Raw genomic sequence first — 14,570 nt, 5'->3', positions numbered from 1 at the left:
TCGAAAGAACCTTACCAGTTGGTAAGTAACTTGTTCTTCTCTATCTGTGTAGTCTCAGATCAACGCTAAATGCAGTGCCTCCCATTTTAAACTTAAATTACTGAGGAAGATCCTGCATTTCATCCCAAGTCATTTACGGGGGACGCTAGTCTCCACTTCAGTAATGGGGACTTTAGACTACTGTAACGCCACTTTGCTAGCACAACCTAAAACCCTCATTCAGCATCTGCAGGTGGCCCAGAATGCTGCATCTTGTCTGGCTATGGGACTTTCTAAATTTGTTCGGACCTCTGCAGCACTTAGGAAGCTTCACTGGCTCCCAATTGAGGGTTGATTTAAATTCAAAGTTCTGTGTATGGTCCACGAGGCCTTTCACGAAGGTGGAGCATCTTTTCTCTGTCAAAGTCAGGAGATATTATCCCTCCCGGAATCTCCTTCCTGTCACCCTATGTCTGCTGCAGGTTTCCTGCTTCTGTAAATCTACTGTAGGGGGCAGAACTCTTTCGGCTGCTTCCCCTGGTCTGTGAAATTCTTGACCCCTATCTGTTCGGGCTATTACAGATCTTTCTTCCTTTCGAAAAGCACTTAAGACTTTTCTCTTTAATCACTGACCCTTCGCTGTTGGTTCTTATCTCTCCTTTTCTGGTTTTGTCTCCCCGGTTGTCTGGCCTTTCTTTTGGAAGGCTTGGCTTAGCGCCAGGATACCTTCGGGTTTTAGTTGGGCTTTATAAGTTCTATTACATTAGAGTCCAATGTGGTGAGTTGTGGGTACACCCAGGCCAGACGGTTAATACACACCCAGCCCAGTTATGAATGAGTTGCCACACCAAGCTGACACTAATGACTTCCAAATGTTTTTGGCTTAATAAATGTGTGAGCCCCATAGCCCACTTGTTAAACCAGACATTACTTACGTTTAATTATTAATCCAAAGCCATGAGGCTGACTAGGGGCACATAATTTTCTATTTTGAATCTGAGGTGCTTGTAGTTAAATAAGCCAGCTCTGCCTGTTGGAACTTTAGGTTCGTGGAGGTCACTGCACAAATGTACATCTCACCTTTGAGCCTGCCCTTGTTGACCCTGCAGGGCAGCAGCTGGGGAATGTCTGTGGGCAGCTGCAGTCAGGTACATGGTACACTATACCTTTTGAAATGTAGCATTTAAGAACGTGTCTGAGCAGCATAGGTTGCCTTCAGAGATAGAATTACCTGCATCATTTTATTGCTAAGAATTAAATTAGCTAATGCTTCTATACCCTTAAAGAGGACTCCCAGTCACAAGGCCTGTACCGCATATTTCATTATTTCCCACCTCAATGCAGAGGCGTAGACCGGGTAGGGCCTGAGCGGGCACGGCCCACTCAGAATCTGTAAATGCCCACTCAGTAGCGATAAAACAATGAAAGATGAACACATATGAGTTCCTTAGCGTTTATCATAAATATGATTTCTGTTTTTTTTAACATAAATACATTTTATGTGGTCCTGTGATTTATCACAGTAAACTAAATAATGTTATATTTAGCTTGGGTCAGGGGACCCAAAAGAAGTATCCAGGATTGATCTAGGGACTGCCCCTGTAACCTCTGACAAAGTTACTTCTGTGTTACTTTGGGTATTTGAGCACTGTCCGTTGAACGTAAATTCGCCTGGGGCGTCAAGAGCAAGGTCAGAGTGAAAGTTTGCTACTACATCCACCTTTATTTCATTCTGTTTTCCCAGTTAGCCCCTGTTTGCCACAAAATCCCTTGCATACAGCACAAGAACATTCAAATCTAACTCCAACACATGACTCTATTAAAACAACTAATTGCATACACCTGCCCATGTGAGTAACCCTAGCTTCCAAATGACTGAACCGTCGCTCCCCACTGTGCTACTCGCCCATAATGCATTCACTCCTGCTCCTCCTGCTGCTGCTTCTCTTACTCACCTCTCCCTACACTTTCTCCAATCAAGCTATAACTTCCTCCTTTCCTATCCCTATTATAAAACTCAAAGCTCCCACTACTCTATCTGTCTTCCACCTACTTCCAACAAGCAAAGACGGGCTAACCATACCTCCTCGAATCCTATCCACCTCGCCTATCTTCTTCTGAGACTCAAATTCTCTACTCTTCCTTATCGCATTAACTGAACATTGCACCCTGGAATGCTCAGTCTGTATGCAACAAAATGTCCTTTATGGATGACTGATTTTGCTCCAGCTCTCCTCGCCTAGAATTTCTTGCTTTCACTGAAACCTGGATTTCTCCATCGACACTGCCACTCTGGCGGCCCTACATGACTCTAAACTATCCTTCATTCACTCTGTTCGAATGACTGGCAGAGGTGGAGGTTTCTGCCATCTACTCTCTTCCTGCCTCATAAATCTCCACTGCCACGTCCTCTCCTACCTCTTTTGAATTCACCACCTCTACAATTGCTCTGCCTCACTCACTTCACATCAACTCCATCTATCAACCTCCTGGTCCCACTGAACCATTCTTTGATAAACTTGGTCAACTCCTTGATTCTCTTTCCACTAAACATCACCTCATTCTCTTAGGTGACTTTAACTTTCCCTCTCCAACCAATGAACTTCAGTCTTTTCTTAGTGACCACACTTTCCACTCTATCCATAACCTACCTACCCACACAGGGGGTAACTCTTTGGATCTCTTATTCAGCTCTGCCTCTCTAAACCACAGACACTACTGCCACACCATCCATATCTAATCACTCTGTTGTTTCCACCACAATCTCCTTTGTACTCTCTAACCTTTCCTCACCACTTGCTTCACCTATTACTAAAAGGAAATATAAACAGTTTGCCATTCCCCCTTTCTCTCTGATCCACGGATCTCACTCTCCTCCTTCACGCCTGATGCCTCTCCCACCAACACTGCCTTCTCCACAGGGGTGTTGCTAGGTCTGGAAAAGATCTGGGGCTGTGCTAATTTTGGGACTGTCAGGGACTGGAGGCTAGCTAGCCTTTTTGGTTGTAACCCCTCAACTTCTATCCGGAGCTACAACCAAAAGACCCTCGGCTATAGCTCCCTCAGGCCCCCCCCCCAGCAATGCCTCTGCTTCTCCAGCTTCCAATTCTTACTATGCGACTCATTCTCCTCTCACTTCCCACTGCTTACTTTTACCCCACGTCTCGGCATACTCAGCCATGCGTCACCTCATTTATATGCTCTCTCTGCACAGACATGCTTCAGCTGTTGTTCTAATGGAGGCGTACCCCGTACCAGGGGTGTTGCTAGGTCTGGAAAAGACCCGGGGCTATGCTAATGTCGGAATTGTCAGGACTGGGGGCTAGCTAGCCTTAAGGTTGTAGCTCCTGAGATTCTATCCGGGGCTACAACCAAATGACCAGGGGCTATAACCCCCTTATCCCCCTCCAGCAATGCCTCTGCCCTGTGCCCACTTGCATGAAGACTTGCAGCTCTACTTCTCTTCCCTGAACTCTCTCAAGTCCACTCTTGATAGAATAAAAAGTGAATTCTACCTAACCCTCATTACTCCAGCCATCCTCACCGGCTACAGGGCACCCTAAACTTCCTCCTCACACCTTAAGTCTATGACTATCAAATCCACTCTCACAGCTAATGGACTAGCTGAATACTTTGCTGCAAGAATTTCCAAGATAGAGATTCTCTCCTGACCTTCCTCACACTCTCTCCTCCTACATTTTACACTCTGCCTACTCTACCACCATTCTCTGCCCCTATCCCCCACTTTAGTCACACTAATACTGACAAAGTGCTTTCTCTACTGATGAAGGTTAACCCCTCTTGTACCCCATCACACCCTCTTGCTCCTCAGCTAGTCAAGCCTGTCTACTATTCAACCTATCTCTTCGACTCTGCTTGTTTTCTCTCTGTTTTCATAAATGGCCACGGTCATCCCTTTCCTAAAAAACCAAGGGGCTGACCTGAACCTACCAGCTATCTTTCGCCCTGTCTCTCTCCTTCTGCACTACTCTAAATTGTTCTAAAGAGTTTTGTTCAACAGTTTTACCAATTTCTTAGACATCCACAACTTTTGGGACCCACTACAAGCAAGTTTCCGCTCCTGTCACTCCACTGAAACTGATCTCATGTATGTGTCCAACTTCATCACCTCTGCTAAGCAGTCCGACCTATCCTCTATCCTAATTCTTCTTGACCTGTCGGCTGCCTTTGACACTGTCGATAACTCTGATATCCTTAATACTCTTTCTTCTTGGGATTCATGATCAAGCCCTTGCCTGAATTGGACCCTACCTTGCACCTTGCCAATTCTCTGACTCCTGAAGCAAAACACTTCTCAACTCACTCCTCTAACTGTTGGTGTTCCAAGAGGCTCTGTCTTGAATCCCCTTCTCTTCACACTCTACACCTCTGCATCTATGTCCCTTCTTACACCTTAGTAACTGATCGACAAACCGTTTCCTGGTCAACCTAGGGCCAATTCCATGAGGGCTATTTTGTCTACCAGTGTCTTGCTGTCCAGTGGTCCCCTTGTGTTCATATGAAGGGTGGCGAAATGGAGGTCTGTCCACAGCTTCACCAGATTCAACTGTGTGGACAGACTTGATGGAGCCTTCAGCATCTGTTCACTTAAGGTGATCTGTAGTTGATCCTTTTTCCTCCTCCCTGTTTGGCATTGTATGCATGGTTGTGTATACTGCTGTGTAATCTATTCAAACAGCATGTGAATCTATCAAAGATCCAATGCCGAAGAAGGAATAAGTTACTTACCTGCTCTCCAGCATTGGTATCTTTCATAGAATTACATGCAACCCTCCAGTCTGCCCCGCTTGTGGCTCATTTTGACTTGTTTTGTCACAGTCACGTACTTTATGCAAATCAGAAGATCGCCTCCAGGAGAGGAGCTATTGGATGCGATGCCTACTGGCTGAGGGGTAAATGACACAAACAACACTGACAGAACACTAAAGTGATTGTAGTTCTTCATTTCAAATTAAACTGCTTTAATGTTACCAGGGGCTTCCAGCCTGAGGTTAGGTGAATAGTCAAACAGCACACCAACCTATGATACTAATGCTAGAGAAAATGAGTTACAGGTAAGTAACATATTCCTTTCGACCCAAGGTGAGTATCAGGACTGTAACCTGGTGCTGATATTGTAATGCCTAACTGGCCAGCGATGCCTCATTTGTCTGATCCCCACATTCCCTGCTGCTCGTCCTCTAACAGTCCAACCTTCTCATGCAAGAGTCAGGGATTCTAGTCCCCACCACTTATCAATTTATACACCTGGTTGATTAATGTGTGAGGCTCTAAATTATGGCCCACTGAACTAGTCTTAAAAAATGGTTACCCTGCAGGCAGTGAGGCAAGCTATCTATCGACCAGTACTCCGTACTGAGTGAAGTGGTCAGTTTTTCAAATTGATGCCTACTGGTGAACAATATTCTTGGTTCCTCTTCTTTGGACCACATCATGTCCTTTTTATCCCGCTTACTTGGCCTCATCTAGATTATCAATTGACTTGAGTAGGTCTTACTTGGCAGCTACATGAGTTTGGACATTTCCTTTTTATGCTCCAATCCTAAAGTAATATATCACATGGAGGGACTACTTTACCTCTTTTCCTCCTTTTAAGACCCCTTAACCTGCATGAAATATTAAAGTATAATCAAACCTCCACTAAAATCAAAACCTCTGCCTATCAGCCTTCTTGGTTAATCGCTCTGAATCTGAGCAGGTGGTCCATTGTCTGATATCGATAAGACCCTTAAATGTTACCTAGGAAACCAAATCCTTCTCCATGTCACAGACTTTATTACGATTGAGAACAATTGGACTGGCTGTTCAGCTTTCCCAAGGTGTCTTGTCGCTGGTATGGTACATCATGGAGTCTGACAAAGTAAAGTCCCCTCTGAAATGTCCTTTATAGTCACTTGGTACGAGCTAAAGCTCCATGTCTTGCCTTTTAAAGGCATATATCTATAGACATCATCTGCAGGGGTGGTACCTGGATTTTAATGCCCTCTCCCTCCAAACCCCTATTTTATGAATGTCCGTTCGTGGAGCACTGCTCTGTTTGAGCAAGCAGTGTTCCATAACCGCTTTGTTAAGGGTGCTAGAAAAATAGGATTTTATCAGACCGTATTGCTTTGGACATTTCCCAATAGTATCTGGTTTCTAACCCAACTTCTATGGGTTCCAGGGAAATGCCAATTAATAGACTTAACGATACACTTCCAAGTAGTCAATAGGGCAAATTAACTTATAGTTACAAGGTTTTTTCCACATTGCTCCCATTTGTGTAGTACTGTGCCATTCATTGTCAAATGAACAAGTTCACCCCTACGAATGATTTTAAAAGAAATATGCTATCTAACAATCCTTATCCATCCAGTGTACCCGCTCATATGACTACCTCACATTTCCATCTATTAAAAAGGTTTGTATGTCAAATTGCATTTCTTGTTATCATTGTGGCTTTGCTGTTTTGAGTGAAATATGTTCATTTTGTACGTGTATCACGAAAAAGATCAATGTTCATTGATTTGCAACTTTCTGCATTTTAATGCTCCTCAAATTAAAGGAAAATATTTTCGAATTTGTCATTCAACAGCTTAAGCATTTACATTCCCCAAGGATGCTGTGATAGTTATTTCCTGAGAGAACTCTTAAATGTTGTAGTGGTGACGGTGGTCAGTGAGGAGTTTACATATTGTGTTGAAGGCAGTGGTGATAGTGAGATTGAAGCCATAGAAAAACAGAAACACTGAAAAACCAATCTAACTGGTTACCCATTTTGTGTTGCTGGCATTGGTTTGCTCTGATCTGCTGTTTTCTTTCAGATGAAGAATCTCATGAACTTGGCTGGCAATGGAATCCACTCAAGGGCAGGGTGCAAAAGGCGCTAGGTGGACTTGACCCGTAACACTTTCTTATAAAGAGTAGGCGTCTACGTATATAAAATAAATACATACATATATTTTTTTAAGTATGGCAGGGATTGAACATAATTAAAAGCATGGCTATATATTTTTCGTTAATGATTATTATGGTGAGCGATTAGGCTATGAAGAGATGTTGCAATATTTCTAGTTCGATGTGTCCCGTCAGCGAGGCATGTCACCTCGTAGTGTCTACATCAAGGTGTGTGTCCGAACCAAAATCCAAAGCGTGCTATATGGTGAAATGCCAAGAACACATTGCTGTTATTTATTGGTCTAATTTATAATAAATGATAATCATCAAACGCTAATTCGTAAAGTTGATCGCCAGTATCAGAGTTTTGATTTTCTTCTTGGCCATTGTTCTGTTTATTGGGTACCTATACATAATGAATGGCTTGCAAACCTCTGATACCATAACATATATTTTCAGAATTTAAAATGTGGTAAATAACTGGCATACAGTTGGTGTGGTTGTTAAACAGAAGAGCATGGCTGGTCACTAGAACCTTAAAAGTTGAGAATGAGTCACCTGTCCTAATGTTTTATCCTCTTTATTGCAGTGTATTGTATGCAAAAGATGGTGCTTGGTCATACCTCAAAATCACGTGCAATCCATTGATGTTAAATCGTTTTAAAGGAGAACTAAACAGTTAATTGGTCACAACAACATTTTCTTTTATAGGGGGACTGCAGCGGTTTGCTGGAAATTATTTTTGACTCAAACCTCTAGCCACCAACCCCACTTGAAAAAACATTTCAATCTCCCAATGCATAGAATTAACGTGTTCGTTGTTGTCCCTTCTGTAATGGCTTGGCAGGCAAAGAACGATTTGTCTCGAGGGTTGCCCAAAGCAATGCCAGAGGTTAAGGTGAATTCCAAACCTTGCAGCCACTAACTCTTGTGTTTTGCTATAGTCACCCCGAGTGGGACGGGTATGCCCAGACGTGAGTCCTGTACCAGCTGGGCCTAGAGATCCAAGTTACTCCTCAATGATGAGGCCCAACCAGGTTAAAACATGTTTGGGGATGCTTGTGGTCTGGTGCAGAAGGGATCTGACCAAGCAGTTCGGACTGGACCACTGCTTTTGAGGTGGGATTAAGCCTGATTTGCATATGGTCATTCCCCTTTTGTAATGGCTTTGCAGGAAAAGAACGATGGTCTGGAGGGTTGCGCAGAGCAATGCCAAAGGTTAAGATTAATTCTAAACCTTCCAGCCATCACCTCTTGTGTTTTGTTTTTGTACTTTCACAGCCCCTTTTCATTCAGACAAAATACCCATTTTCTGCTTTTTTTCAATACCTCTCTGACACAGATATTGGTGGAGACAATCACAATAAAGGCACAAGTAGGGTATCCGAGAGCCAAACCCTGTCTGTGTTTTTAGAATGTCCACACAATCAGTTTGAATACAGTGAATCTAATTGAGAGTTACTTAATGATTTTGTGTTTTTGCTGAAAACCTTTTAAGGGTTGCAGCATGGGTTGGCTCTTTACTGAATGCAATGGAGATCATGTTAAGCCCATTGTAAAGGCTTTTACACTGTAGATTATCAACACAGCCCATTTTCCATGATTTTCATAGCAAAGAAGACAGGCGGAATGTAACTTACCTTTCCCTTGCTCTCTTTCTCTCATACAAACACTCCAGCATTTGCACCGGCATGCATTTTCATGGTGGACTTCATAGAAATTGATTGCAAATACTGCCTGCCATGCCTACATGGCACATTAACTCAATTTGCATGACAGAGTGCAAAAGGGGAGGCCAAAAGTGTACGCCACATTGATCTGCTGTGCAAATGACAAAGTTGGCGGCGGGGCCTAGGTACTGGTCCCGGTCGCCATATTACGGGGAGCAACGTTGGATATAGGTATTAGGTTAGGTCATTCTAGGGTGGAGTTAGTGAATATTAAAGAACTTTAGTTGAATTTCTATTATCAAAATATGATTTCGAGTGCAGGTTCTCAAATTGAACTCAGTAATAATTTCCATGAAAGTGTTAAGCTTTTTAAGGTATCTGGTCATTGCATCTAATGCCATTCCATTGAAATTTTTCCATCTAAAAAATGTCCATCGAATGCATATTTTTTGGGGTAAAGGGTTAACTTTTGTTTAGGTGCATTATAAAGGGTAAAAAAAAGAGGTTTGGGGGGTGATCCACCCCAAAAAAATCCAAAAAAAGAACAAAATGCATTTGATGCACATTTTTTAAGGTGGAAAAAACTTGGTGCAAATGTATGTCGATGCAAGGAATTCGATGCAATGAACATAAACCGCTTGTTAATGATGGTTTTTTACTGTAGTGTGATTTTTCTTTCCAATACAGACAACTTAGGCATATCTTTGCTTCTCTTCTTTTGTTGACACCTGGCACAAATGCTACATGCTGCACACCCCAGCAATAATACTGGTGGGTCTAGATCAGCATACCTTGAAGAAAAGCAGAAAACAGATGTCGGCAGGTGAAGTAAGATAAAGCTGTGGCAATGTCTGTACTGAATGCAAATTAAAATCCAATAAATATACATCACATGTTGCGATGGTTGGTCCAGAGGACTAGACCTGCACACACCTGCAATACTTTGGTGTGTTTGGAAGTGCAGCAGTGTCTTGGCACAAGTGAGGCTGTCCACGCACTGATTCCACATTCCTTTTTTGAAGAAAGGCCTGATTACGCTGAAAATGCTCCCGAGCTCCCCATTCTTTAAGTGACATTGCATGAGTTTTAGTGTGAGGTGTACATAACTGGAAATACATGAGTAACTGTCTTGAATAATTTGAATTCACTCTTTGATTTGGTATAATCCATATCTTATACAAGCCAGCTGTAGAACTTAAAAACACAAAATGTGTGGTCAGAGCTTTATCCGGATCGAGAAAAAGATTTGATATGCTACAGCTAAAAGTGCCCCATTTTCATCTTGGATCATGATGTAAGCAGGGGCGACCTCTGGGTGATGAGGTGCCAATAGGGTACCAAAAAGCCAAATGCAACATAGGATAAACATTTGCTGTCCATTGTATTTGACCCATTATGCTATAACTTTTCTAGATGTGTCCTAATGCTACTTTATTGACATTCCCAAAAACACAGTGAAAGTCACATAGATATGTGTGTATGGCACCAACTAGCCAAGGGGATTCAAACGCAGCTCATGTTAGTAGTTATCAAGCTATCCAGACTTTTCTAGGCTAATAAGCAGGAGGTAAATAGCTCGCAGCAATTTCAATCCATGTTGTGTAATCAAGATAGTCTCTTATAAGGTAGTAACTTAAGCCTAGAAAGACATTTGTGAAGAGGAGGAAAGTAGATCACTCTTGAAGTTTGAAGAAATGTAAATCTCTAGAAAATGGTCACATTTGTCTACGTAATATTTCCACAGTATTTTGATTAGAGGTGTTAGTTGCAATGTTTAGTTCTCCTTTAAAAGACTTCTAAACAGAGTGTATCGTACCAGATGGTGGTGTTTCATTGTCTTCGATCTGCTGCTTTTTAAAGCGAGGAGACCCAAGGACAATTCATAAGAGAACTTTATATAAAGTTGCATTTCATCTAGACATCTTATAAACAGGACTGCATCTTAATACAAACTCTTTTTTTCTAGGATGGCCTGAGCTGCTAAGTAGAAGGCAAGCCCATACAATACGCAAAGATGTTTGCTGATGGTTCTAAAATAGCTGTTGGGTAGGGAGGAGAGGGAGGTAAGGAGAGGGTTAAAATGACAGGTTATCGTATTGCGCTGTGGTATTGGTGGATAACATTAATGGTGGTTCATTAAAGAGTTAACATATTTCTCCAGCATGAACACTTTTGGATTAATATGCTTTGAAATTCTTTCCAGCAGGTGTGATCCTGGAACACAGGGACATTTTTAATTCAAATGTAAAATGTACATAGGGGGACCTGACTCCAGCGGGTCTTTTTCTTCAAGAGCAGACATAATACTGGGGCAAAGGGCTCCAATATTGCCATTCACAAGCAATGGCTATTCCTCTGTACTGGGGCACCCATTCTCTGGCTTACAAACCTGTTGGATGTGCTTGGCTGCAAGAGTACATTCTGGAGAACATCATTCTTAAGAGTGATTTGAAAATGAAGTGTGTGGAGCCACCATGCTGCCAGTAATGTTGTTTTACTCCCCACAGCTGGATGTTTGTTGCTCTGCTCAACATAACCCTGCATATTTCTTTCAGTCCTTGGCTAACTTATGACTGCCTCAGGTACAACTTTTTCACAGGAGAGAGTAACTCCAATGGGACTTGCAGTGAGCTACCCCCTATTGATAATCATCTTAAAGTCCTTTCCATTACAGTATCAGAACCTGACCAAGTGGAGCTCTAAATAGTGCATGCTGTCTGTCTCTTTAGCACTTGACCACTTGCCCCTTTGCTTCTGCAGATACTGGCTATGGCATGCATCAGGATGAGCAATAGCCAGTTACACCTGGCCTATTGCTGTAGACCACATCATTGTCTGTTAACTCATTCTATATTCCCTGGCCTTTGTTTGATCTCTCAGGGTCCACAGATGATCATTACCATAGACTGTTCAGAGTATGGATGAGGCACAGCCCCGAGTTCATTGCGTGTTCACAACCTATTGCCTCATGGCAGGGTTCTTGATAAACAATGCCAAAGAACTGAAGTTCCGTTAGCCATCTCCATAAGGCAAGAATCTTCATTCAGATATCGCCACAGATATTTTCTACATGAACAGAGAGGGATGCAGGGATTTCCAACACTGTTGCACCCTGGAAATAAAGTAAGGCAATTCAGAATCAAATTGTGCTCTTATGTCCATTTTGCAGGGACCCAAAAGACTCCAACTGGCCATCTGAGCAAATGCTGCTACATTTCCAACATGTGAGGGTACAGACACCTTGTAGGCCAGTTTGCATCCAATCCATATTCCGCATGCACTCATTTTGCCTCTTAGCAAGACAAGGTCTGCCCTTCCTCCCTTCCCAACACTTCCCCATAAACGCTCCCTGACTAGGTTCCTCTCTTTCCACCCTCTTTAGAGGATGCCATACAACTGTGTTATTAGTGTAAGGGGAAATTACTTGGCCCTCTTTCTTTCCAAGATATTAACAATGTTTAACACATTTTTGGGTTGCTGCCTGTACTCCTGCACAGGGTTTCAAATTCACACTTGCCACAAGCCATTGGCAAGTGACCGACTTGGTGAGTAAGAAATGGTGTGCTGTGTGTATGTGTAGAATTGAGGTGGTGAGGTACTTTTTATGCCTGGCTCATAGCTATTAACTGATATTTTGGCCCCTGCACCAACCCTTTCCTCCATATTCATAGGATGCCATTCAGGATAGTGACTGGATTGGAGCATGCTGCTCAGCAGAATATAAATAAAAAAGAAAGCAGTGGTGCGCATGGGCTTCTGGAGACAGGCACCATGTCCAGATCCTCCAGTGTGTATGCTCCCCACCCCATCCTGTATACACACATAAATTGTCAGATTTTTCACTGAGCCTCTTGCGTATAAGCCCCTGTATGCCATGTTTAAACAGTGTTCTCTGTGTTTCAACAACAGATATGTGCAGTTTACATACAGTTTGTGTTTAGAATGTCTTGGGGCAGACCACACCTGTTACGGCTGCACAGCCTATTCTTCATTTGCAGGAGGCCGGTGCATTTGAGGTGCTGGCTGCATGTTTTCCATACGGGATCAAAATTTAAGATGTTTCCACTGTTCTCTAGGGCACTCTGCCCAGGGGACATGTTATCCATGTCTGGTTTGTCAATTTTCAATGCCCATCCCATAACTGCAAGACCTAATCTAACGGATGCAGCTCTGAGGCCCCTTTGAGGGTGTTTTAATGTCCTTGGGCCATGGTTATCATAGACTCGTACAAAGCCTAGAGGGCATATAGAGCACAGCTCCTCCCACTGAGATTGCACCCAAGGAAACACAGGAGGTTTATCCTTCATCCTTGAGGTATCGTACTGTGCTGTTTCCCGGGAGAACCCATATGAGCACTTCTCTGGATTGAAAGATCGGTTGCACAGTTTCCACCCTTTGTACCATCGGGTACTGTGAGCAAACAATTCTTTACTGGGCATGAGCATAAATGCCTGTCATAGATGTCTTTTCCTGCCAAAGCTTGCCCATTGAGTTCAACCACAAGACCCATCCATTCATCGAACTGCACTGACTCCAACTGCATTCCCGTAAAATCCTGCTACATCCCCTACAAGACCGTCACCCTGAATTCCCTAAACTACCTCACTTAGAAACTTGGCATCTCTGAAGACCTATGATACACCAGAAGTGAGGACATGTACAGTCTTGAACTCTGCATAAACACCTAGGGCACTACTCAAAGCACCATGAACGTTGTTTACATTCATCCCGTTAAGGTCAGCATATTTTATCACAAAAAGAACGGGCGTAGGAGTATGTATCACAGGTGAGAGTTACTCACTCTACTTCTGTCAATGAAACACACAGTAAAAAACTGTCCCTGTTTGGAAGCACACCCTGACCCTGTCAGGGCAAGCTCTCCCTAGGAAGAACGGTGGTCTACCACCTATCTAAAAGGGATACCGAGGAGACTGTCCCTCATCTACAAACAATATTGACATGAATCACAGACACTTAAAAGAAAGACACAAGTACATGTAAAGGTAGAGATTGTTAACATTAGATCATGTCTCTTGAATGTTTTAACTATGGGGTAACTCCGATTAGGAATTTATCACTAACAATTTTTTAATCACCAAATACGTGGAGTACTCCTCACATAACTAAAACCACCTGTTGGGTAATTAAAACAATGAAGTCCACAGACTCGAGAAATGTGGGAACCCCTACTTGAAAAGTGCCCAACTCTGGCAACTACTAGTTCAGTTGTGTTCACAAGGGCAATTGGAACATCAGAAAAAGGGTCATGAGTGGCTTGTGAGCCTAGGGTCGACCGGTTTCAATTACCTCATCTTGTTAGGGTCATCTTCTTCAGGACCAGGTGATTTAAATTGGGCGTCTCCAAACGAGGTCCGCTGTAGCTAAGCTGGCGGGATCAGCGTCCTCTGGGGAGAGACTACAGAGAGAAGGGAACCTGAGAGGTCTTCCCAGTTTCTAGACACTTGAGATGTGTCCGATTATGTACTAGAGCAGTCTCTGTGTAGTTTATTTCTTCTTGCTAGGCCATATAGGCAAGACACGTAGAATGTGTTTGCCTTCTTTATACAAGAGAAATACGTTTCAGGGATGTATCGCACCCTGTTTTCTGTACAAACAGTGTTCACCTAGATACCATGAAAAACAAGGATTCCGCATTGCCGGCACATGAAACTTAAAATTTGTGACAACCGGCGCCCTGAACTCATTGCAAGCGCTAGCTCTGGTACGTTGGAAGTGCCTGTTATCGGCATGCAACTTCACTTGTCACCATCGAGGTCAAGTTATGAATAGATAGGATATTCCCAGGCTCTCTGGGTTCACCCCCGTTCCCACACGTCCCCCCTCCCCCATTTCCTCTCCCTACTGCATTCATCCTCCATTGCTGGGTACTCAAGAAGCCCATAACAGTGGAGAGTGCCAATATTATATGGCCTAGCAAGAAGAAATAAACTACACATGGAGACTGCTCTGGTAAATAATCTGACACATCTCAAGTGTCTAGAAACTGGGATGACCTCTCGGGTT

At 43.1% G+C, this 14,570-nt stretch overlaps 1 protein-coding gene across 8 annotated transcripts in view; it reads left to right on the top strand.

The window, feature by feature from the left end:
• The window catches only part of TMEM269 (transmembrane protein 269), a 544,348-nt gene that overhangs the window by 242,619 nt on the left and 287,159 nt on the right, over positions 1–14,570 (top strand). For 2 of the 8 annotated variants that reach the window (XM_069610936.1, XM_069610940.1), the window contains one exon: positions 10,513–10,609. The exons of 4 other annotated variants lie outside the window; for them this stretch is intronic. The gene's annotated coding sequence lies outside the window, so the exon portion shown is untranslated. Of the gene's footprint in view, positions 1–6,803; positions 6,903–10,512; positions 10,610–14,570 lie in introns of those variants that run through there. 2 more of the 8 variants (XM_069610939.1, XM_069610935.1) reach the window with 1 other exon arrangement.

The sequence above is a fragment of the Ambystoma mexicanum genome, chromosome 8, assembly GCF_040938575.1.
Source record: "Ambystoma mexicanum isolate Mex_15411 chromosome 8, UKY_AmexF1_1, whole genome shotgun sequence".
NCBI classification, from domain to species: domain Eukaryota; kingdom Metazoa; phylum Chordata; class Amphibia; order Caudata; family Ambystomatidae; genus Ambystoma; species Ambystoma mexicanum.
The sequence above is the reverse complement of the archived record's forward strand: the minus strand, read 5'-3'. Positions and strand labels throughout refer to the sequence as shown.